Consider the following 24,739-nt stretch of genomic DNA (forward strand, 5'->3'; position numbering starts at 1 on the left):
CCCGGCTGAAATGGCCCACCTCCTGCTGGCTGAACTGCTCGGCCTATTGTGCCAGATAAAAGACAGAACTGAGCAGGGGACACACAGGCAGGGCACTGAGCATCAGAACCAGACGTGCCTTCTTACTTTACTGGGCGGCAGAAAGAACACATCAGGTCACACAACGATGAGCCCACGGCCACTCCAAGAGAAAAATCAGGGAGTGAACCTCCAGGCTCAAAGCCTTTGTCCTTCCAAAGGCGCTCCAAGGGCTTTTCTTAGATTGGGTGAGAGGAAAAGGGAAACACAGGGTTCCTGGGGTCACCTGGCCAGTCTCTACCGCGGCAAATAATGACATTACTGAGCATTTAGTATGTGCAAAGCTCCACCCTAAACATTGGATGTGTATGAACTCACAACAACGTACGAAACAAGTACGATCATCACCCTAATGATGGGAAACTGAGAGAGGGAAACTGAGAGCATAGAGAGGCTAGGTGACTTGCCTGAGATTGCAGCTAGTGAGTGGTGAAGCCAAGATTTGAACCCCGGCAGTCCAATTTGGATGGAGTGTGTGTGTGCGTGTGTGTATGCATGTGCGTGGGAGGGGGGATGATTCTTCTTTACTTCACTGAGCTGTGGCCTGAGTTTATGCAGTGTCATCTGCCTCCCAAGCTGGAATCCGGTGACACCATCCACTCTATTCTGTGCATCTTCCAAGTGCCTCCAGCGACAGCCCTACTCTGGCCTCATCCTCTCTCAGTCAGATGCTGTCAGTCTTGGCCCTGGCTCCCTACCTCCAGCCACTCTCCTTCCAGCCAGTTGCCTCCAGAGGGACCTTTCCACAAGGCACATCTAGCCACACCACGCCCCTGCGAAGCACCTGGCCTCTCCAGGAGACCAGCCACCCCCTAACTACGGACTGCAAGGTCCTCCAAGGCTCCCAAGGCCACTTTTGGTTCTCCCTTGACTGCCCCGTCGCCAACAATCAAAGGAGTGTCCCCAAAGCTCACTTAGTGCCTCCACTCACGCCGATCTCTTCTGTTAGAACCGCTTTTCCACCTCGTCCCTTCCCGCTTAATCCCTGTTCATCTCTCAAGGCATCACCTCCTTTAGGAAGCCTTCCCTGATTCTCCCCATCCTGTCCCTGCTTTCGCAGGAGCTCCCATGGTCTCTGCTGACCTCCACCCCTGCCCCCACCATGCTGTGTGCCATCATGTCATCAGCCAATGTTCCTGTGAGCTCCCAGAGGCACGGGACAGCAGCCGTGCCCTCCTCCTGGGACACAGCAGGGATTGGTACATGGTTTGGACTGCATGAAAACCCGCCACATAGCAAACGTTGATTAAACAGCACGTGCAGGAAGCTTGGTGCTGGGCTAAGGGCTTTGCGTGCGTGGGGTCGCTGTGTCCTCTCTACCCCCGATATTTAGAAAGAGGGGGCGTGAGGACTCACACAGCAGCGGGCTCCCAACTCCTGCACCTCCTTTCCTCTCTCTGCTGTGCCCTCTCCAGAGTGAGGACAGTCCCCATGTGACTTCTTTTGATGCCCCATTTGCTCGCCTTTCTCTCTAGATCTTCTTGAGGCCAGAAAGCCCAGAAGGCTGCTTAGCCAGCCTGCCTTCTGACCGGTCCATGCCAGTGCCTGCCAGCTGCCGAAGGTCTTGATCATCATCCTTGACTGGGGGTCGTTTTTGTCACGTCCATCATCCCTGCCTCCAGAGTAGTTCTCCAGGATGCCATCTCCGGGCCAACTCATGTCCAGGCCAGCCATGCCCCTCCTCCATCTCCAGCCTTCTAGAAGCAGCATCTAACCCGCATCTAAACATAGTGGCCTCTGGAGTCAGACACACCTGGGCTCCAGTCCTGGCTCTTCATCTTTCTACCTCTGTGTCTCTGGTAAGTGACCTACCCTCCGGGAGCCTCAGTTTCCTCATCTGCAAAAATGGGCATGTAGGACCTGCATCGTGGCATGTTGTGAGAGTTAAGTGAGAAGTCCCGTGAAAGGGCTGCCCACTGCACCTGGCCCGGGGCAGAGTGGACTGCTCTCACCATGACCACCCCAGCTCTGCAGCTGGACATGACCACCGGGCTGCTGTTACTCCTGCCCCAGGATCCCCGGGACAATGACCTGAACCCTAGGCACTGTGGTCCAACCCCCTCTCCCTTCGGCACTAGTATTTGTTCAGCACTGACTCCTTGCCAGCCACATGCCACGTCCACGCAGTGGCTGCCCTGACTCAACAGCCCCGTGATGCGGGGAGCGCAAAGACGAGGGCACCGGGGCTCAGGGAAGTGAAGTGACCTGCCCGACATCCCAGAGCTTATACGCACGCCACTCAGCCCACTCCAGATCCTGTGTTCCGCCTGGTCCAGGGGCAGCTTTCAGATAGGGAGAGGGGCAGAAGGAGCACTGGACTAGGAGTCCAGAGTCCCAATCTCCTGTTCTGCAAGTCACTTCCTTTCTCTGGCCTCAGCATCTTCCTCTGCGAAACGATGGCACAGGAGTTTGATGACTCATCAGTTCCCTCCGTCAGGCTTGAACTGGATGGGCCTTTGGAGGGCAGAAGGAGCGATCCCACTAAAATGCTGAAAGTCTGCAGGAGGCCAGGTTCCAGCAGCCCCTCCCTGGCCCACCCAGGCAACCCTGCTCTCCAGGGCGGGATCTGGCTTCGGCTGGCTCTGGCTTTTTAGCAATTAAGGGGCATAATAAATATGGCAGCTCATAAACAGACTACCTGTATTTATTACGTACGACATTTGGTACAGATCACATCTACTGGGTAGCTTGCGGAGTGCAGGGCTCCCAAACAAATGCAATGAAGGGAGCGTGTCTCCTGGGAAGAGCCTCTGACAACCTCGAAAGTGAGGCAGGTAGGAAAATAGATGACGTGCGCCGGAGAGCAGACGGAGATACAGAGACCCAGGTCCAGGGCAGGGTATGTGGCTGGAGAGACGGCCTTGGTGCCTGACCAAGGATCAGAAGCCCGGCCCTGCCAGGCTTAGCGGGTGCCCTGGGGCAAGTTCCTAAACTGCATGCATCTAAATTCCCTCGTCTTTAAAATCAGTATAAACACAATGCTTCCCTCACAACGCATGGAAAATGCTGAGTGCAGGATTCGACACATGGGGGCTAACGATAGCAGGGGCTGGTAACAGCTGGAGCAGCTCAAATTCTTAGCGTGTGCCAAGGACCACGCACAGTCTCAAGCCTCGGGAAGCTCCAGGATAGAGGTAATGCCATCTCCATTTATCAGGTGAGGGAGCTGAGGCTCAGACGGGTGCTATCACTCATCCAAGGTCACAAAGCGCACAAGCGCCCGAGCCAGGACGCGAACCCAGGTCTCTCTTTAATCTGGAGCCACAACTCTCCAACATCATTTCACACTTCCTGTGCCACCTCAGGTCCTACTGCTCAGGGCAATCAGCCTTTGGGGCCATCATCCGCCGCCAGGCTGAAGTCAAAAGGCCACTGCCTGCCAGCTCCACCTGCCACGAGGGGTTTCTGAATGTGGGACACACCTCCTTAGCCAACTGGCCGGACACGAGGGGCGGACCAGGGAGCCTCCAGTCCCTGCCCGGACCTGGCTGTTAGCTCCACTCACCCACAGAGCCTTTTGGAAGTTAAGCGCATCATAGCCCAGTTCCCTAACTTGCCTCAAAGGAGGGTGGGGCACATAGTTTCTAGAAGGGGGGGGGGGGGCGCTGAGAAGAATCTTGAGCCTATGAAGTCCCAGGGCTTAACTGATGTTCAAAAGGCACTTATGAAGGAGACCGGGGGTCCCTCTGCTGAAGGGAAATGACGCACCCTCCCTGGGGCCAGGGCTGACAGGCCCACTGACGTTTCCCCATTCCACGGAGGGGACGGGGACCGGGAGGGCAGAGCATCAGTGTGGGTGGGGGCTGTGGGGTCAGACCGGGCTTGGTCCTTCCGCTTTCCAGCCTCATGGACCTCGGACATGTCGCGTAACTTCTCTGGGCCTTTGTGTTCACGTCGGCAAAATGGGGCCAGAAATGCTGACGTCGTCAGGAAACTGCGCGGCCTGAAGACTGAATGGTATTCTAGAGAGAGCTCTTTATGCCATGCGTGACGCTCCATGGCTCTGCCCCTTATCTCCTCCCTGCTGCGCAGCCGCGAGGCGGCTCCTCTTGCTGACCCTCCCAGACGCCAATACACCGAGTTCTCAGGACACGGGAGGGTCCTGATGCAGAGGGTTTCTGAATGCGGAGAATGGTTCTCAAACTGGGTTCCCCGGGGCTAGCATTCTCTTAAAGCTATTTTCAGGGTTTCCATGAACACCTCAGGAATCACCCCCTCACCCCCGGGGCCGGCTCAGGGGTCTGCCCCCAGGGTGAGCATGGGTGGGGAGCCTGCTGCCCTGGATCTCAGGTCACGGTGGCGCCTGTCACGGTGCCCCCTCGCCTGGCCAGCTGAGGGCTCTGGGCTTACAGACAGGCGTGTTATCATTCAACACGACCCCCAGAGGCAACCGACTGTTTCTTGTGCGACGAAACCAGGTGTGTCAGACCTTTCCGACCGGTCGGAAACTTTTCTCCGACACTCCCCCTTGTGTCACCACTGCTTTAGAATCTGGGGCTGGAATAATTTATGTCACCGGCATGTCAATAAAGAAGTGCTTGGTCATGAGAAGGGAGGGCGGCACTGAGTGGCCTGATCCCTTCGCTTGGGAGATGAGAAAACAGGCTGAGAAATGGAAAAGGGGTGTGGCTAAGCTATCACACCGGTTAGTGATGGAGGCAAGCCTAGGGCGCTGGCCTTGAAGCCCAGGTCAGGGCCCCGTGGATGCACTGCCTACTCGGTGTTGTCCTTATTTGTTTTGGTAGCACGTACCTTCCCTTGTTAGAAGGCATGCTTTATAAAGGCATGGACTGGGGCGCCTGGGTGGCTCAGTCGTTAAGCGTCTGATTTTGGCTCAGGTCATGATCTCACAGTCTGTGAGTTCGAGCCCCATGTCGGGCTCTGTGCTGAGAGCTCAGAGCCTGGAGCCTGCTTCCGATTCTGGGTCTCCCTCTCTCTCTGCCCCTCCCCAACTTATATTCTGTCTCTCTCTCTCAAAAATAAATAAATGTTAAAAAATATATATATAAAGGCTTAGGCTTGTTTTGTTCACTGCCATATTCCTAGTGTCCAGAGCTGGGCCTGGCGCATAGTGGGGCCTCAATTAGTACGTCGGAAGGAATGAATAGAGGGAAAAAGAAAAGGCAGAGACCGGTACAGATCTGCAAATCAGAGAAGCAGACCAAGACGAGTCAGAAAGAGGGAAAGACGGAGAAAGACAGCGAGAAGTGACACAGGAAGAGACAGACTGAGGAAGAGCTGGAGGGGGGACGGACGGGGGCCAGTGTCAGGGGGACAGGGCAGAGGTGCCCACAGAGGGAGCATCAGGTATTGACTTGTCACCTGGGCAGGTCTTTCGGTGTCAGCAGGTCAGAGTCTCCGGTCAGAGGGGTTCTGGTGTGTTCTTTTATTGGCCCAGCTCGTCCTAGAAGAGAAAATATTCAATTACTATAGGAAGTCAATAAGCAGCAGCCGCGTTCAAGAAGCTGTTTATGAAAACCTGCCCTAAGGACGCACACAGGGCGAGCGCCTTGCTAATCCGGGCCCATCAGCGCTAATGAAAAGCTCTCGGCATCCGGGCCCACTCCAGCTGGGGAGGCCCGCACGGGGTGCCCGCCCTCTGCCCAGACGGCAGCTCCCGGGTCCCCACAGGAGCTGTATGGGGGACCACATCTCTAAGAGCCTTTCAGTTTCCGGCATGGGCTTCGTCTATGCGGATGTACTGCGAGTGGCTGATGAGCTGAGAGGAGGCAGTGGGTGTGGTGGCCCACACGCCTGGATGCCACACGGATGCCACCTGGGCACCTGCGGTGATGTCTCAGCAGAGACTGCCGGCAGGGCCCTGTTCATCAAACTCCCTCCCCAGAAATCCGAACTCCCGAGAGAGAAATCTGATGCCGGAAAGAGTACCTTAGCCTCACATAAGGATTTGCCAGAAGGCTCCTTTAGAGAGCCACATCCCAGCAGTGGAAACGAGGGTTTGGTTTCAGTAGCCAAATGGGCCCGGATGGAGGCTCGTGTTCTACCACACCTGTGGGCACCTCTCCGGCCGGGTCCTGCCCAAGGAGGATGCAGAAAAACGAGGCCGGGGAAGCTTGGGCCTCGGTGGGCGTTCTCGCGGGGAGGAAGGGGGAGATTCGGGGGGGGGGGGCGTCTCAGGCGCCAGTTCAGATTCCATCCTGTTCATATGGGGTGGTGGTTGCAAGATTCCTCTCCATCCATCCGTGCACCTGCTCAGGAGACACGGATTGGCACCTACCACGTGCTGGGTGCCGTGTTAGGAAACGGGGTTGCAGGTAAGCTCACCCTCATCACGGGATGGCGTTAGGGAATGGAGAGACTGGTAAGCTCGCCCCTGTGTTCGGAGGAGGAGATCAGAGGACACAGAGAAAGGGATGACGATGGGGCTGGGGACCAGCAGGAAGGTGAGCTAACTGCCCATTGGCATAACTCCACTGGGGGCAGTAGGGAGGTTTCACGGGGAAAGGGTGGCGCGGGTGAGCAAGTCTTGAGGAAGTGTGGAGGTGAGGCTGGGCAGACGGAGGAAAGGCAAGAGGAGGGGCCTCCCTCCTGAGAGCCCCCTGGTGCCCCTGTTTGGCCTAAACACACACCCACGCGGGAGGCTCGTCCACTGCCTGCCCCTGTGTCTGCCGCGAAGCTGTGGGCTACACGCTCACATGCATGAGCTCACTGGGTGCTCCCAACACCTGGAAGGAGCGATCACACCAGCATCGCCATTTGCCGAGAGGAAGCCAAGGCCTGGAGAGGAAATGGCTTGTCCAGCATCACACAGCTAGGAAGGGAGGGAGCCCACATGCAGACCCAGGAGTCAGGATCGGACCCAGGGATGGGAGAAAGTGCTTTATCCGCCCACGTGTGAGAACACTGAAGCCTCATAGCAGCCGTGCTAAGAGGACTACCGGCCCATTTACAGAAGGAAACTGAGATGTACAGACGTAAGTGGCAAAGCTGAGCATCCTCCCGAGATCCCAGGAGATTCCAGGCAAGATGTCAGAAAAGCCGTGCGGGGGGCCAGGAAGGGGAGGGGCAGAAGGCCAGCTCCATCTGGCCTAAACGGTGATGAATCCCCTGAAATCGGCCGTGGGGGTGAGGGAAGGTTCTGTGTACTCTGCCCCCTAGCCATCAGGACACTACCAGCAGGGTGGACACAAGAGGGCTGGTGGGGGCAGGGAGAAGCCCCCCAAGGCCAGGCAAGGTCCAAGAAGCTCTGGAACTTTGTGGAGGGATGGGTCACTGGGCAAGATAAAGCCAACGCAGGCTCCTTTCTAGAGCTAGGGTCTCTGCGGTCCTGGGGAGAGGGGCTATAATGCAGGCCTGGCCCTGGGGCTCAGGGACACGGGGGAGGAGTCAATCTTCCCCTCCCCTTATTTCTCCCCTGCCCCAGACCAACCCTGGTCCCCCACCATCACCATTCCTGCCCAGCCTCCCAGGCTGGCAGCTGCCCTGAGCTCATCTTCCTCTGGACACTGAGGCTGGGACGAGACACCCGGCTGACACACAAGGCCCACCCAGCGACAAGGAGGAGGCACTGAACTCCGTTTGGCATCTCCCCACCTCTTCTCCACTGGATATCCCCACCCATCGTACGCCGGCTCCTGGGCTGAAACGGGCTTACCCCTCTTTCGAGTTCCAACCGCTCTGAACAACCTCCCGTCTTTGTCCTTCTTGCTCCCCCAGCCCCTGGCCTGGCTCCTGTTTTCGGACACAGCGACGAGCTGCATTAAGGGGAAGCTGGCAAAGGGCAGCCGAGGCGATGACTTCCACACGCACCCCATCGCTGCCGGGATGGCACCTGCCTTGGCCAGCTCCCTTGAGACCTTCAGAAAGTCACTACCCTCGCTGAGACGCCAGGCTCTCCTCTGAAAACCGCGCTCCTCAAGTTTGAAGCCAAAGGTGGTTGTAAGAATGCATGATATGAAGCGCATGAAATTAATTGATAGGATTTGGAAACCTGCAAAGCGCTCTTCCCACGGGGAGCTGTTATTATCGGCAGCATCACATATTGGAAATAAGAGGATGCCCAAACCACATCCCCCAGTTATCAGTGGGGGTGGGCATGGGGGAGAACCATGGGCATATGGCTCGGTCAGGACGGATATAAACATCTCTCCCCTAAGTGGCCTCAAATTCAAAATAACTGCTACAATTTTGTGATGACCGACCTAACAATAACTAATAGTATTGAGTGTTATCCATGTAGCAGGCTCTGTTCAGCATTTCTCCTGCATTTTCTTGTGTACCCCCATCTAGGGGGAGGCACCACTATGTTTCTTTCTTTCTTTCTTTCTTTCTTTCTTTCTTTCTTTCTTTCTTTCTTTCTTTCTTTCTTTTTCTCTTTCTTTCTTTCTTTTTCTTTCTTTCTTTTTCTTTCTTTCTTTCTTTTTCTTTCTTTCTTTCTTTTTCTTTCTTTTTCTTTCTTTCTTTCTTTCCTTCCTCCCTCCCTTTTTTCTTTCTTTCTTTCTTTCTTTCTTTTTCTTTCTTTCTTTCTTTCTCTTTCTTTCTTTCCTTTCTTTTTCTTTCTTTCTTTTTCTTTCTTTCTTTCTTTTTCTTTCTTTCTTTCTTTTTCTTTCTTTCTCTCTTTCCTCCCTCCCTCCCTTTTTTCTTTCTTTCTTTCTTTCTTTCTTTCTTTCTTTTTCTTTCTTTCTTTCTCTTCCTTCCTTCCCTCCTTTCTTTCTTTCCTTTTCTTCCTCCCTCCCTTTCTTTCTTCCTTCTTTCTTTCTTTCTTTCCTTCTTTCTCTTTTTCTTTCTTTCTTTCTTCCTTTCTTTCTCTTTCCTTCCTCCCTTCCTCCTTCCTTCCTTCTCTTTCTTTTCTTCCTCCCTCCCTTTCTTTCTTCTCTTTCTTTCCTCCTTTCTTTCTTTCCTTCCTCCCTTCCTCCTTTCTTTCTTTCTTCCTTCCCTTTCTTTTTCTTTCCTTCCTCCCTCCCTCCTTTCTTCTTTCTTTCTTTCTCTTTCTTTCCTCCTTTCTTACTTCTTTCTCTCTCTTTCCTTCCTTCCTCCCTTCCTCCTTTTATTCCTTCCTTCTCTCTTTGTTTTCTTTCTTTCGTTATTTCTTTCCTCCCCCTCCCTCCATTTCTTTCTTTCTTTCTTTCTTTCTTTCTTTCTTTCTTTCTTTCTTTCTTTTCTTTCTTTTTCCTTCCTTCCTTCCTCCCTCCTTCTTTCCTTCTCTTTCTTTCTCTTTCTTCCTCTTTCTTTCCTTCCTCCCTCCTTTCTTTTCTTTCTTTTCTTTCTTTCTTTCTTTCTTTCTTTCTTTCTTTCTTTCTTTCTTTCTTTCTTTCTTTCTTTCTTTCAGAGAGAAAGAGGAGGAAGGGCAGAGAGACAGAAGGAGAGAGAGAGTCCCAAGCAGGCTCCACGCTGTCAGCACAGAGGCTCCATCTTGAACAGTGAGATCATGACCTGAGTCAAAACCAAGTGTCGGTTGCTTAACTGACTGAGCCACCCAGGTGCCCTGGTAGGTACCATTATTATCCCATTTTATATATGAGGAAGCTGAGACTCAGAATATAAATAACCGGCTTGAGTTTCTTCACATGGCTAGTAAGACATGGCCATGATTCAGGTCCAAGCTGGACTCCAAATCAGAACTCCTGACAAGATACCAGCTCATGGAGAGAACACCAGGAAGAGGAAGTTCTATGCCTTAGGCTCCAAAATTTCCAATCCAGGGCTGCTCTATCCTGAATCAGGGCAACCAGGCAGACTCCCAGGGAGCCAGCCAGCACCCGCCCCTGTGCCAGCTGGAAGCCTCCTGGGGACGACCCAATCCTGCCATCTCTTGACAGATGGAGGCCCTGAGGCCCAGAGAGGGGCAGAGACGGGTGAGGTCACCCACCGCCTCGGGGTTCTCCTGTGCAGGCCCCTGCCTGGGCCAGACAGCTTTATTAACCTTGCCCCTCCCACCGCCCCAGATGGCAGCTCAATTCCATCTGCACAGAGCGGGCGGGCCTGGGAGGGGTTCTCTGATTAAGAACAGCTCAGTTCATAAATCACTCCTTTTACTTTCACTGCCCCCAGCCCCCGGGCATACTTTCTGGAGAGAGAGGAGGAGGCAGGTGGAACGGAGGGAAGCCCCACGGGAGGAAGCACAGGCGGGTCCGGGCTGGTGTAGAGCCGAGAAATGTCATCGTGCAAGCACCCCGGCCAGGTGAGGGCTCTGTGGTCCAGGGCAGAGCCTCAGGGTCCCCCGGGAGCCACCACACCTCCAGCAGCCTGCTTCCAACCAGCAGGGCTCTGCTGAGGGCTCACCTCCTGAGCCTCCCCGGCTCCTCACCCGTAAGACGGGGGTCCTCAGAGCCATGGCGACCATGGGGGGGGGGGTGGGCGGGGGAGGGGACTGCTGGAGCTGAAGCACTTTGGTGGCTGTACAACCAGTCCCTTCCTTCCTGCAGGCCGGGCCCCTGCCAGTGCCAGCCCTGGCTGGGTCCAAGGCACAGACACCGGTGGCTTTCCTCCCTCCAGGACCCACTCAAATCTAGTGCCAACCAATAACCCCGCCCTCGGAGAGGCGTGTTCACAGCCGCACCAAGTGCTCTGGGCGGGGAGCACAGGGCAGCGGTGATGCGCTGTGTCATTTGTTCACCTACAGCGATCTCACCTGACCCACACGCACCCCATCACGAAAAGCCCTGCAAAACAGACAACCCTGCCGTCAGTCCCCTTTCACAGACGGGCAAACTGAGGCTCCAAGGGGCCTCAGGAAGGTCCCAGAGCCAGAACCGGCACCACGTCTGCCCGACTCTAAGACCCGTGTTTGTTTTCCTTCATCAGGACGTGGGGCAGAGGCTTGTCAGGATAATGACGATTCTTGCCATCAGGTTCAAAGCCGAGGGGGGAGGATTTATTTGCTCGCTGGCTGGGCCTGCTGGGCCTCCTCCCAAGACAGACGGTCTCATAAACAAGCAATTGGCCCGCAATCCTGGCGTGCCTGGTGATGGCACGGACGTGGGGACATGGACACAGCTGAGCGGGGGATAAAATCTAATTAGGCTCCTGGGGGCGGCACCGCGAAGGTTAACCAGGCCGAGCCTGCCATGGATGCAGAGGGATTCTATATAACAGCTTTCCCTGCCCCCAGACTCACTGAATCCGTAAATGCCGAGGGGACGGAGCGTCTGATCTGCACCGTCTGGGAAGGCCCCGTCCAGGGTGTGAGTCGAACCAGCTCTGGTCTGGACGCCTGGTCCCTGCCACAACCCCTTCCTCTGTCCCAGACCTCCCGCGGGGCTGTTTCCATCAGAGACCCTTCACAGACCGAAGTGCCTCAGTAAGCGTTACCTCCAACTCCCTCTTTTCACGTTGGATGCTGAAGCCCAGAGCGGGGCAGGGTCTTGCCCAAAGTCACACAGCACAGCTGGAGGAGGCAGGAGCTCCCGATTTTAAGCTCTTCCCCCACGCGGGCAGCCTCCTAAGACTGACATGTTAACTTATGTTGGCTTTGGAAAGGATGGGGCACACACTACCTCCTGAACCCTCCCAACCCCCCGGGAGATGGGCACTCCTGCTCTACAAAAGAGGAAACTGAGGCTTAGAGAGATGAAATCGCTGGCCCAAAGTCACACGGTATGTTGGAGGAATCATTAGTACAAAGCAAGATTCCTTGTCCTTCTGCGCAGGCTGGCTTCCAGAGGTGTGGCCCTGGGAGCTTTGGGCTGCGGCCGCCCAGAGTGACCCTTGCCACAATGCATGCCTCCCATTCCTTCCATGGGCCCCGGCTGGACTGAAGGTGCTCACCCCAGACCCAGGCCAACGGCCCCATCCTCCCGCCTTTGCCCGGAGACCACCTGTTTGCAAAGGCCTCCGAAGGGACAGGCTCTGTATCCTCCCGCAGGGACTTTCATTTGCCACCGTCAAGGTGCTGAAGGCAAGGCAACCAGTTTGAACTTGGGCATGAGCAGAGAGAAGTGGCTACTCTGTATCAGGCCCAGGATTTGGCCTCAGGACACCAGAGTCCAAAGGCTGGGAGGGAGTAGGGCAGGGCAGAGTGAGGACGCCGGCCCTCCCCCCAGAGCTCCCGTGTCCTCAGGTCCCTCTGAGCCCCCAGCAAAGTTTCTCTGACAGCCAGCCACTGGCAGTGATCCAGTGATCCAGGCAAAGGTAGGCGTGTGAGGAGGAAAGGAGAGGGTAAGACTTTCCGAGCCAACAAGGAGGTTCCCGGTCCCCAGGGGAAACCCTTCCGGGTTGTGGCAGGGATACTCAGGTTCTAGGAGATGGTGTGGCTACCAAGGGGATGAGGAAGAAAGCCAGCCTTCCAGAGGTGAGCAGACAGGAGATTTTAACTCTCTGGAAACCCTCCTGCCTTTGGAGAGAGCCTGGGGCTGGGGTGGGGGTGGGCGCAGCATCTTTTCTGCATCCCCTAGAGGTCTGAGATGAAACTGAATCCAGGAAAGGATGAGCCCCAGTGTCCCCTTGCCAGGAGCGGGCGCTCTGGGTCCTTCGCCACCCACCCCAGCCCTGAGTCACCTTCCAGGACCAGAGAGACCAGGAGGGGCCTGCAGGTCTGGGGTCCTCCCATTGGGCTCACTTCCTGAGGGGCACCCACAGGACAGTGTTGGGGGAAGAGCCCATCCTTAGGGTTTTCTTTTTCTTTTTTTTAGTTTATTTATTTTGAGAGAGAGAAAGAGAGAGAGAGAGAGAGAGAGAACGAGTGAGGGAGGGGCAGAGAGAGAGAGAGAGAGAGAGAGAGAATCCCAAGCAGGCTCCGCACCACCAGCAGAGAGCCTAATGTGGGGCTCGAACTCACGAACCTTGAGATCATGACCGGAACTGAAATCAAGAGTCAGACACTTAACCAACTGGGTCACCCAGGCGCCCCACCATCCTTATGGTTTTCTAGCACATCTGTGCCATCGGGAGAGGGAGGGTTCTACACAAAGGAGGTCACCCCCATCTAATAGCCAAAGACACTAGCATCCAGGGGAAGAGGTCCCCCCAAGGGCACACAGCACAGTCAGGGCTGGATGACATCATCCAGACCCCCAGCCTGGGTGCTCCCTGCCACACTGGGGGGCAGCCTTAGCATATGCTGGGGGTGGCCTCAAAACCCCACCTGGGGAAAGCCTGTGGGAAGGGTGAATGTGGAGATGGCAGGAGCCACACGGCACCGCCTCCATGACTGGAAGGGACAGCGATGTGGAGCACTGGATGTGTCCTATGAACGTACCGTTGTTGTTGGACCTTTCCCCCCGGACGTAAGGCCTCAGTGGCCGGAGCTGTGTCTCCCACTTCCCGTGAGTCCCTTCAGGGGACAAGAGGATACTGGATGGAATACTGTCGACATATAACTGCTCCTGCTTCACATGCACCAGAGACCACGCTGAGCACTGTTCCAACATCATGTACGATGCGGGAACTATTCCTGAATTACACCAAGGCTCAGAAAAAGTGAGTGAGCTTCCCACAGTGGCCCGGCTGGCAAGGGGCAGAACCGGCTTCAGACCCCAGAAGGCACAGTGCTAAGTGCTAGGGCATCTTCTGGCTGACTACACAAGGCAGAGTGAGTAGCAAAGAGAAGGAACCGGCAGGCAAGAGTCCTGGGTTCAAGTCCAGAAAACTCTGCACGGCCTGCCCTCTCTCTAACCCTGGTATCCTTCCTCTGTTTCCCAAGGCCACTGCATCTCTAAGCCAAGTGGGGGGGCGTGAGCCCTCATCCCTCCCTTCCCACATTTCATCGCCCCTCAGGGCTGGGAGCTGCAAGAGACCCTTTGAAAGACTTGGAAATCCATCCCAAAATATGCAGGGCTGTTGCTGGGGCAACCTGGCTTGCCACGCTGCCAGATTTAAATATTTAATGGCTTCTCGGGTATTAAGGGGGCCTGGGAACCGGGCGGGAAAGGGCACAGGTCTGAGCTGGGGTGAAGGGGTGGGGGAACCCTGGCAACTCCTGTCAGAGAAGCCCCCCTACGCCTCCCCCCCTCCCCCCTCCCGTGCAGAGAAGGGCGCTGAGGGCTCCTGGCTCTGTAGCTGTCTTTAGTGTCCGACAGGATAGGGCAGATTGTGGCTGGGACCCAAGTAGTGGGTGAGACCCAGAATTCCACTGCTGGGGTGAAGGGGGTAGATGCCGGAGTGGGGGTTCTCTTTTGCAGGTGGACAAGAGAAACTGACTTTTTTTGCATACTATGCGGCTGGCACTGTGTAAAGTCGTTGCCTTCTCTCCTTTGAGCCTCACTGTAATCCTAGGGGGCAGCCTGTTATTATTCCCAATACAGCTGAGACAGCTGGGATCAGAAAGACGCAGTGACTTGCCCAAGGCCACACAGCTATTAAGTGGCGGACTTGAACCCAAGGCTGTGGGCTCCAAAGCCACTGCTTTCTTCTGCTACATCTACCAGAAGCCAGGCCAGAAACAGTAACAGCTCTCATGTATGAAGCCCATTCTGTGGGCCAGGCACTGTGCTAAGGGCTTTAACATCTTCTTTTTTTTAATTATTTTTTTAATGTTTATTTATTTTTGACAGAGAGAGAGAGAGAGAGAGAGAGAGAGAGAGAGAGAGAAAATGAGTGGGGGAGGGGCAGAGAGAGAGGGAGACACAGAATCTGAAGCAGGCTCCAGGCTCTGAGCTGTCAGCACAGAGCCCGACGTGGGTCTCAAACCCACAGACCACAAGATCATGACCTGAACTGAAGCTGGACGCTCAACCGACTGAGCCACGCAGGTGCCCCAGGATTACATCTTCTAGATCACTTAACCCTTCCAACAGGCACTGTTACCCCCATTTTGCAGATGTGACAACTGAGGCCCCAAGAGGGGAAGTAAGTAAGACACCAGGACCACAGGTAAGCAAGCAGAGGAGCCTGGATTCAGGCCTCCACGATCCACTCCGGAGTTGATACTCTTCATCCAGCTCTCCTTACCCCGCATTTAGAAGGGTGTGTAACAAAAACAACAAATTAGTTCGTTAAGATCAAACTTAAGATCTTTTTACCCTGGTGCTCTGTCCACACCCTCCAAAGCTGGCTAGGATGGCAAGAGGAAATTCTCCCAACAACTTAGTGATAAAGATGGGTCAGCTTGAGGTCTGCCTTCACTGACTTGCTCTACACACAAGACACATGTACACAAACCCACACAGACAGCAAACGCAGACAGAGGCACGCACACATACACTCACGCACAGACACGCGCACACAAATGTACTGACATATACAGACACACACACACATACACACTCATAGATATGGCCACTGGTCACTTTCCTGCCTAATTGAATTAGCCACAGTGTCATGAAAAAGACATCCAAAGTCATCTGGCCCACACCTCTGCCCACGTCAAGAATACTGGAAAGGTGCAAACCAATTTGATCTTCCTCTTAAAGTTCTTCAGTAAGGAGGCTAAATAAACCCCGCCATTTCATTCTGATGTCTCCTCAAGTAGGGAAGTTCCTCCTGGCATCTCAGCCAATTCCATCCTGCTTTACATTAACCACAACACAATTCCTTCCATTAATACCCTGCTTTACAGCTCCCTTCTGTTTTCACACTCTTGCTTAATCCCCACAACCATCCAGCCAGGCAGGCAGGGCAGCGATGATTTGAATTTATCAGGAGTAGGGCCCAGAGTCGTCAAGGAGCTTGCCTGAGACGACACAGCTATTGTTTAAGGCGGGCTTCCCACCTAGGTGTTGTGCCTTCTATTTGGCTGCCGATTTGACCCTTGTTTCAAGGAGGCCAGGCTGCTATCAATGTCCCGTCAATTTCACTGTGCTCCTCTCTGCATTGAGATAAGCTCAGCCTGTGTTCAGTGAGGGGACTTCCCTGGCCCTGGCTCACCTCCCTGCTGTCTACATGATCCCTGGTATAGCATGGAGGGGAGGTCCCTCAAAGCTGGGTTACCCCAAAACCCCACACCCTGAGATGTGCTGGGGCAGATGGGTGAGGCTTACCCCTCCTCACCCACCAGGGTGGGATCCCTGAACTACCCCTCCCCTCTCCACCGCCCCCCTCGCCGCCCCCAGGGCCCAGGAACTGTTGCTGGAGCAGAAACCATGCCTGCCTCCTCCCCGCCAACCTCCTGTCTTTGGGGGTCACTGCCCAAGTTACATTTGCTTGGTAATAAATATTAGAGGCACTGGGTCTTCCCAGGGCAACTGCAACTGATTCCAGTCACCTGGCCCGAATTAAAGAGGCCACAACCCCTTCCCATAAGAGGAATGACTACAGGTATTTGCAGCTCAAGTTCTGGAGGGCCAAGAAAAGACAGAGCTCCTGCCTGGCTGAGAAAAGCCTGTGAGGAAATGAATCAAAGGAAAATCTGGGGCGGGGCCTGAGCAGACAGGCAGGAGTCAGAGAGCCCTGTTTTCTTCCCTCCCCATAAAAAAAAATCAACCCAGTGGCTCCTAGGAGCCCTAAAGAAAGATGCGGGTCAGGGGTGGGGGAGGGAAAGGGCTGGGCTAGAGTGGAGACAGGTAGGGGGTGGGGGAGGTGCTCAGACAAAGGGGAATGAAGACATAGTCCATCCCTCCACAGAAGTCTGGCCACCAATTCCCACCAAACATCATGATTTCCAGGCCAGAAAAGGTGCTGGCAGTCCTGGCCGGAAGCCTTGGGGATGAGCAAGTATTCAATCTTAGAGCGTGCCCGGAGAAAATTTTTACTTCCTTCTGACAGTATGGTAATCATAAAAAAACAAAACGTCAGGTCCTGGTTTCTCCATCTGTGCAATGGGACAGAAGTCCCCACCTTGCCCTTGCCACGAGCTGGTGCTGGGCAGGATGGGAGGAACCAAGGGAAGGATCTGCCAGGTGCTCACCTAGAGCGGAGGTGGCTACTTTTCCCTTAGAGGGCCAGGTAGTAAATATTGTAGGCTTTGCAGACCTATTGTGTCTGTCACAATGATTCAGCCCTGCTTTGTTCGAGAAAGCAGCCACAGAGAGCATGGAAAGGAATGGACATGGCTGTAGGCCAATACAAGTTTATTTACAAAAAAAAAAAAAAAAAGACCAGGCAGGATTTGGCTCACCAACTGTGGTTTGCGGAGCCCTGACTGACCCTAAGGAATATTTAGGGACTTACCTTGGGTTAAAGCTGCAGATTACAAGTGGATGTGGTTCCCCTGTGGCGCAGGGAGCAGAGAATGGGAGAGAGAACAGAACCAGGTCCCAGAGAACTGGCTTCTAGCCCTGGGTGCAGGCTGTGCAGCCCCTGCCAACTCCCAGCACCTCTCTGAGCCTCAGCGGCTTCTCTGTGCCCGCAAGGACAAAGACGGAAGCGCCTCCCCAAGTTATCGAGAGGGTCTGAGGAGCCCCGTGGGGGGTGGTGGGCAGTGCCCTCCGCAATTAGCAAAGCCCGGCTGGGAGACTAACTTCACTGCAGCAGGCAGGGCTCCGGCTGTGGCCCTGGCAGCGGGTGAGGCCCACTTAAGAGTTCCGAGTGGGGCATGCAAGGGTCTGGACAGCACTGGGGTGAGCTTTCCAGCAGGAGGCGCTGAAGGAGCTGGAGCTGGTCCCCCTCTGATACCACGGCCGGACCCTACTGCAACTCATTTAATTTTTGCAATAAGCTATGAAGCGGGCACGATTAGTACGGGGAAATGGAGGCACAGAGATGTGAAGTAACTTGCCCAGAGCTGCACAGCTACTAGGCCGGCATTTAGAACCCAAGCAGTTAGTTCCAGCATCTGGGCTCAGAGGGTATCTAAAAGGTCTCAGAGCTAGTGGGGCAGACCATGGAATTCTCCAGAATTAAGAAATACACCAGAAAAGAGGGTATGGCGTGGGGGGGTGGGTGGCGGGGGGGAGGCTTGGGAACTAGTCTTTGCTTTGCCAACAGCCAACAGCATAACCTTGAGCAAGTTTTTTGTCCTCCTTGGGCTGCTCTGGGGAGGCAGCATGGGGAGTGGCCAAACGCATCAGAGTGACCAGGGGAGTCATCTCTCCCGCTCACTACCTGTGTGGCTTCGGCTTCTCTGAGCCTCTGTGTACCTTGTCATCTTGTGTATGTGAACATCGAAGAGACCACTCTGCCCAAGACATGGGAAAGCGTTCAAGAAGCTGGAGCTGCACCATCATCCATTCGGAAGCCATACCTTTTGCTCATCCATCCCGGGCCCTGAGCCAGGCTCACGGCTCCCACTGCCAACACTGAGCAAACCTCTAGGTGTCCTCGGTTCCATTTCTGGGTGGAAAGGATTCAGGTATTGTCCTTTCAGGAATGGAAATGGTGGTCTGAATATTTGATGAGCAGACCCCATCCTTTAAACATGTAAACACAGCTCAGTCTGTAGCCTCCAGAGCTAACAAATGCCCAGGGAATAAAGAAGTCAGGGCTCCAGAAGGCTCAATGAAACAAGAACTCTGGGGGCAAAGGAAGGTGGGTCTCACCCCGGCGGGCACTGGATCACAAGGTGCATGGAGTGTACCTGAGTTTGGCAGTGAAGGCCACGCACCCACTCGAGCACACTGGAGTTGCCCCGCAGAGCACAGACAGGAGAGGTGCCAGCCACCCATGTGTCCCCTGCGAGGCCGGGGTGACAGTACTGAGAAAAGGGCTATGGGAAAGGGCTTCGGGCCTGGCTCAAGTCAAGGGCACACTGGCACCTTTTTTGCAATTCCTGAGACGTAAGGATAAAAGGTATTGTCTTTAGTCCGGTGATCAGGGTTCAGATTCCAACTTTATGGCCAGCCTGTGCCTCTCCATCTTAGAGTCTTGTCTCTGCCACTGTCCACTCTCTCTCCCATCTAGAAGTGACCTCGTGCGCGCGCGCGCACACACACACACACACACACACACACACACACACACGCACTGCCCATTTCCTGGGCAGGCGGAAGGCTACCTGCTTATGTCAGCTGAAACGCTTCTTTGAAAGCACACCTCGCTGGGGGCCTGGACATAAATCCCCTAGCCCAGCCCTGGAACTGTGACCCCCAGCAGGCGGTGGCCGCAGTTAATTTAGAGGCTCCGCGTGTGTGAGCCCTTCTACAAAGCTGGCTTTCCCAAGGCAACCTCAGGTCTGCCCAGGCCCTGCTGGGAGGAGGGGGTCCTGGGGCGCCTCCTTGCTGGGAAAAGGAAGAACCTGGCAGGTGTTTCATTTCCCCCTGGCTGCCCGGTAATTAAGAAAGGAAGACTCAGCCAGTTCATGGGGCAGTGACCACATGGGGATGGGGGGCGGGGGGGGGACACACAGAGCAGGCTTTAGAAGGAGGCTGTCCTAGGCTCCAGTGTGACCTTGAGCAAGTCACTTCGTGTCTGAGCCACCAGGCCCTGACCACGTGTGTAGAGCTGGGTCACGTCCAGGGGGACGCACGCAGCAGGGCTATGCTGTAGCTATCACGTGTGTTGGGGGAATGACTCTGAACTTTGCTTGAGGCCATTAACCTCCCCCATCCTCCCCACCACCAGGTGCCTCCTTCCTTGGTGTAATTCTGAATAGCAAATGCTGTTGGAGAAGAGACTCCGTGGGAAACAGTCTTACGTGAGGCATCGTATCAGACTTTCTAGGGTAGATGTTCCAGTAAGAGACAAACCCCAAAAAGAACCTGGATCCCGTTATGTGAGTGAGCAGGGGCGAGAGGGGTGGGGCCAAACCACCTCCTCGCTGTGTACCGTGGGGCCGCAGCGCCTCCCCAGTGATGGGTAATCGGGGTGATGCAACGTGGGTGCACCCAGAACCAGGCTCGGCATATAGCGGGGGCTCCGGGAAGGTCCACTCGCATTGCTGGGCTCCAGGCGGCCGGAAATGTCTGCCTGTTCACATGTACCCCAGTGAAGCCTTCCACAACCTTCTGGGTTCCCAGACCATGAAACTAGGACAAAGCCCTTCAACGGTGAGAGAGCCTTACAGGATTACAGCTGACCTGTGTGAACTGGAAATCCCCAGGCTTTTTTCTTTTTCACCCTTCTCTCTGCTACTTTTCAATGACCTCACACCATTTTAAGGTCATGTTTCTCTCTGAAACATGGATTTAGGGATCCTTGGCCCAATTTCACCAGTGATGCTCACAGAAATCTTTCTTCCCAGGTCGCCCTGTCCTGGTCATGCGGTTACAGATGACCAGCTACTCCCAGAGGGGACTGGCCCTCCCCGGCAGTGGCAAGGGTTCAAGTTCATCTCCAAGAACGGTAGGCTGTTTCTCCCTCTACCGCCCATCTTTTTCCCAGCTTCTCCCCCATCAGCGAGGCTCGGCTGACTGGGCCAGGATGGAGGGGGAGGCAGTCAGCTGTTGTCCAGTCAGAGGAGACACAGAGCTAGGTGACAAGCCATCCCTTACCAATAGTAGAGAGCCTGGCCCTGAGGCTGCCACTCGTCCCGTGCCCAGAGACAACTTGACCCAGAGTCAAGAGCTGTGGCTGAAGGAATCCTCTACCCCCTTGTTTACTTATTCCCGTCAACATTTATAAGCCCCCTCCCCCATCACTGAGCTCATCTCCACCCACCCTCCTTCTCCCTCAACCCACTACAGCCATACTGGTCTCTTCCACACGGCAAGCACATTCCTACCTCAGGGCCTTTGCACCTGCTGGTTCTTCTGCCTGGGACTCTCTTTTCCACATGGCATAATCCCTCATTTCATTCAGGTCTCAGATCAGATTCCTCAGGACGGCCTTCCCTGACCACTCCCATCCCCCCCTCTCCCCACCAGCCTAAAATAGTCTCTCCCTCTAGTCACTATCCGACCCTTTGTTGTTGACGCTTATCTCCAACAATGTTTTCTTCCTGTTATTTATCTTCTCTCCCCTTCCTCTGAATGCGGGGGGCGGTGGGGGGGGGCAGTGACTTTGTTCTGCCTGGTTCATTGCTGAATCCCAATGTCCGGTACAGCACCTGCCACAGTGTGAGTTCTCAGTGGATATTTGGGGAAGGAAGGAAAGAAGGGAGAGAAGAATGAATCTCTGTGTGGGCCTCTTATAAATTTCTGATTTAACCCTTGTTAAAATCTATCGAAAGATGAAGCACCAGCTATAATTTGTGGGACCCAGTAAAAATGAGGAATCTCTTATTCAAAAGTGAAGAATTTCAAGACGGTGGGGCACCTGGGTGGCTCAGTTGGTTAAGCACCCAACTCTTGATTTCGGCTCAGGTCATGATCTTGAGGTTCATGAGTTCAAGCCCCACATCGGGCTCTGCACTCTCAGTGCAGAGTCTGCTTCAGATCCTTTGTCTCCCTCCCTCTCTCTGCCCCTCCCTCACACGCTCTCTCATAAAAATTAAAAAAATTTTTTTTTCAAGATGGCAACAGCAGAGCATTAAGCCAAGTGTGGGGTCTTTTTAAGTATAGCCCCTTCCCCCAGCAACTGCCCAGATTGCATACTGTGACCCTGGCCTTGGGGATGTGTTATTACCATTGCCACTGTGCCATTCAGAGATAAGAGGATCACAATGGTGTAGGGTTTGTCCAACATCACACAGCATTATGCTACGGCTTAGGACCTCACACAAACTCCTGCTTCTCTGTTCTTGCATTGGCTGCAGAAGAAATCTTATTATCCACACACACCTGGAAATCTGGGGACCCAGCCCAGAGAAGAAAGTGAGAGAGCAAAATTGCCTAGAAATCTGTTACCTCACAGGTTCATGATACATACATATATATATGTATAATATATATATATTATATATATAATATACATATATGTCATATCACATACATATATATGTCATTTTATTTCAAAATATTTCCACAGTTGTTTTTTTAAATTTTTTTAACGTTTGATTTATTTTTGAGACAGAGAGAGAGAGAGCGCATGAGCAGGGGAGGGGCAGAGAGAGAGCGAGACACAGAATCCGAAGCAGGCTCCAGGCTCTGAGCCGTCAGCACAGAGCCCGATGCGGGGCTCGAACTCACAAACCGCGAGATCATGACCTGAGCTGAAGTCAGACGCTCAACCGACTGAGCCACCCAGGCGCCCCTCCACAGTTGTTTTAATATGAAAATAAGGTATTGTTCTCCAAGTCTTTGAGGAGTATTGGTATTCTCTTAGTACATACTGGGTTGATCCTGAGAGTCTGGGTACCCCCGACTCGGGGGAGAGTGCCCCAGGCCCTGCAGGTACCTACCACTCAGTCGAAAGAGCATCATCCAAAGTAGAAGACCCCAGCACAGGCTCGACGCCCAGTACCGCCCCAAAAATGCTAGCTTCGTGCCTTCATTCATTCCCTCCCTCCTGCTTGGTCCAAGGGAAACCTCCTGGGGGTGGCCACAGACCCAGATGGCAGGTAGTCTCCCACAGGCCTGCACGGAGACGCCGGACCTCATTATTCCAACAGAGACAGAGGGGAACCCGGGCGAGGCTCGCTCCTCCTGGGGAAATGGGCCTCGGCCTGTTAGCGGGAAGGGGAGCGTGTTATGAGCCTGCTCAGCCAGCCAGGTTCACTTGCCACGCTAACTGGAACACGTAATGCTTTGTTAATATAGTCTAATTTGGGGAGGCTGGCGCACTGGGGTCTCTGGGGTCGGGGTACGGTGTGGGGGAGGGGAGCCCCTAATGGTATTGGCAAAGAGGGCTGGGAGAGTGGCTGAAACGCTCTTTGGTGTTCGGCACCTGCCTTGCAAAATGACATCTTAATCCAGCATCCAAAGGCTTGAAGTCCATTGTGCGGCTGTGTGTGTGCATGTGTGTTTCTACGTGTATGTGTGTGTATGAGGGTGTATGTGTGTGCATGTGTGTGTGAGCGGTGAATACGGTGGCCAGCGGATATGGGCAACCGTGTGCGTGGTATAGGAGTGTGCAGGGGTGCAGGACTGTGCGGAGGGGGGGAGGGAAGGGAACGCAGCTCTATCACACCTAAAGGCAGAACACAGTGGTCTAATTTTGAGAACGCAAACAAAGACATCTATTTTCCCAGGAATGGCTCACCCAGCCCCTATTAACACTAATTAGGAGGCCTGGGAATTCCCCATAACTTCATAATTACTGTTAACAGACTTCACAGGGGCCGCGAAGGAAATGGAACACCCCTGTCCTGTTTTCACAGCCAAGGTGATGATGGTTCAGGTGGGCACCCCCCCCCCACCACCCACAAGGCACGGGGATTCCCCCAGGGGGTCCTGGGTGTTCAGACTGCCCGGGAGGCAGAGGTGGGGGGGGAGGGGGCGCCCTCGTGGGGGAAAACTCACTCTGTGGGGGCTGGGGAAATAGAGTTAGGAGCCCAAGGAGGGCATGGACACATGCCACATGAGCCTTAAGCTTTGAGTCTGGAGGTCAAGGAGCAGACAGACCACTCCAGGCCTCAGGCCACCCTCTTAGCCCCTGTCCGTTAAGATGAGCCGTATTTTAAAGGTGGCACCAAAGAGCTGGCAAGACCGCAGCAGTGACTTCACGGTGTCATCAGCCCCCCCCCTCCCCCCCCCCCCCCGGCCTGCTGCACCCTGAAGCCAGACGCCTTAGGAAACCACAGTTAAGCCATCACGGGGACCCCTCAGCAGCTCGCCAGCGAGATGGCCACTTCTGCCAGCTGACAGGCGCAGGGACTTCCCAGAAGCAGCCCTGCGGCCCTTCCCGAGAGGCCTCATTCACGCCTACAAAGACCCTCCCCCTGGGCCACCCCCCTCGGCTCTGCAAAGGCCTGTGGGGAAGCAGGCGCCAGCGCTGTCCCGGCGGTCCCCTGCGTCTGCCCCCACTGGCGTGATCTTCCAGCCCCCACCCCCAGGAAGCGCTGTCCGTCCGTCTAGCACTTGGGGCCTGGCTCTGCTTCCAGAAGACAGCTCTTTGTTCTTTGCTGTCTGCCCAGAATCTGAGATTCTCCATGTATTACAGAGCTGAAAGGCTATTTTCTTAATCATGTTAAAAAGGGCTCAAATGGTTTCAAATGCTGACTTTTGGTGCTGTTTCTTTTATGCTTTATACTCAGCTGACTTCTATCCTTTTTCTCATAAGGAACATGCATTATTTGGTATTATTCATTCACAAAGCATCGCGAAAGGGCCACTCAGGCCCTCCCACTCTGATGCCACCAGGTCTCTGCAGGTGCTGCAAGGTGGGGCCGGAATACCTTTGCCCCTGTGGTCAGCCTAGAGTACTTCTTCTCACCCTTCAATGCCCAGCTTCACATTTCCTCAGCCGTGAAGCCCTCCCTGATTTCTCCAGCCGAGGCAGTGTTTCCTTCTGCTTAGTTCCTCAGTTTGGAGATCAGAAAACAAGGCCCAGGGAGGGGCAAGGGCCTCGCCAGGCCTCACAGCTAGGTCATGGGTGGTGAGGGCTACGGTGGAATCCAGAAGGGCTTTTCTTTACAGCCTCCAGGGGTTGGGGGGAGGTTGGCACACACCCCGCCCCCCTTGATTCTCAATACCCCCTTCCTTCCCTGGAGCCAGCGCCTGCCCTGTCGGAGACAGCCTTGACCTCCATCTTTGTTCTCCTCAGGAATGAGCCAGGATGCTCCTCTCTCTGTGCCCCCAGGGGCACAAATCAGTGAGGCATGGGATGAACAGAGAATGGCCTGGTTGTTGTTCCACAAAGGGACGTGTGGACAGGAAGCACTTGGGACCCTTCCTCCCTCTCTGGAGCTCAAGGCTGTCTGAATGGCCACCCCTGCAAGGGCCAGGCAGGGCCTCCCTGCCCACCCGGCCCCTGCCCTGGCCTCTCCCTGGCTGAGCCGCTGGAGGCCACGCCCCCTGAGCCTGACTCTCAGCTGTGCCCCTGAAGAGCAGCCGTTTCACATACCCGAGCCTTACAGATTACCAGAAATACTAGTATTTCATAAGACAACCTACCATGTATTAAGCATTATTCG

At 54.6% G+C, this 24,739-nt stretch overlaps 1 protein-coding gene across 7 annotated transcripts in view; it reads right to left on the bottom strand.

Moving 5' to 3' along the window:
* TSPAN18 (tetraspanin 18) overlaps positions 1-24,739 on the bottom strand; it is a 185,969-nt gene that overhangs the window by 19,394 nt on the left and 141,836 nt on the right. For 5 of the 7 annotated variants that reach the window (XM_027072834.2, XM_053203275.1, XM_053203273.1 and 2 more), the window contains one exon: positions 5,394-5,482. The gene's annotated coding sequence lies outside the window, so the exon portion shown is untranslated. The remainder of the gene's footprint in view (positions 1-5,393; positions 5,483-24,739) is intronic. The other 2 variants (XM_027072835.2, XM_053203276.1) reach the window with 1 other exon arrangement.

The sequence above is a fragment of the Acinonyx jubatus genome, chromosome D1, assembly GCF_027475565.1.
Source record: "Acinonyx jubatus isolate Ajub_Pintada_27869175 chromosome D1, VMU_Ajub_asm_v1.0, whole genome shotgun sequence".
NCBI classification, from domain to species: domain Eukaryota; kingdom Metazoa; phylum Chordata; class Mammalia; order Carnivora; family Felidae; genus Acinonyx; species Acinonyx jubatus.